General features: G+C 50.9%; 1 non-coding gene across 1 annotated transcript; it reads left to right on the forward strand.

The window, feature by feature from the left end:
* The first annotated feature begins 207 nt into the window (after positions 1–207).
* LOC140275869 (U5 spliceosomal RNA) lies at positions 208–321 on the forward strand. Its single transcript, XR_011908577.1, has one exon. It is a non-coding gene; the product is annotated as a U5 spliceosomal RNA (small nuclear RNA).
* The last annotated feature ends 264 nt before the right edge of the window (positions 322–585 follow it).

The raw sequence follows: 585 nt of genomic DNA on the forward strand, positions 1-585 counted from the left end.
CGGGATTCTCGTGGTGTTTTTGTTGCTGCCTTGTCTTTTGCACAGAGTAAAAGACAAGGCAGCCATCGAATAGGGCCCGATTGTTCCTACTTGGTCAGCCGAGGAGCAAGGGGGGGGGAGCAAGCGGCTCAACCAAGCAAAGCTCACCATGGGGAAGGTGGCTATGCCAACAAGCCTGATGCCCTGCTCCCGCAGTGACGGATAATCGTACTCTGGTTTCTCTTCATAACGTACAAGTCTTCCGCCTTTTACTAAAGATTTCTGTGGAGAGCAGCACTAATGAGTTGTTTCTATTTTTGGCAGGCTTTACCTTTGCGGGTGAAGCCCTTTCTGTCTGTGCAAAAGAAATCTTCTTACTGTGCAGAGTGACTTCTCTGAGTAGAGTCGCCTTACTTGTTGCGACTGTGCCGATGTTCGAAGCTGGAGTGCAAAGTTGTTGCTTGAATGGTGCTTGCTGGAGCGTGCGGGAGTGCAAAGTTATACCATTTAAAAGGGCTGAAGAGTGCTCAGTGCAGCGGGTGGGCGACACTCTGGCCACCTTGAAAACCGAGGTTACATCCACTACCAGGGGCAGCCCAAGTTCTG

Source organism: Leuresthes tenuis, unplaced genomic scaffold (assembly GCF_036924035.1).
Source record: "Leuresthes tenuis unplaced genomic scaffold, fLeuTen1.0.hap1 SCAF_18, whole genome shotgun sequence".
NCBI lineage: Eukaryota > Metazoa > Chordata > Actinopteri > Atheriniformes > Atherinopsidae > Leuresthes > Leuresthes tenuis.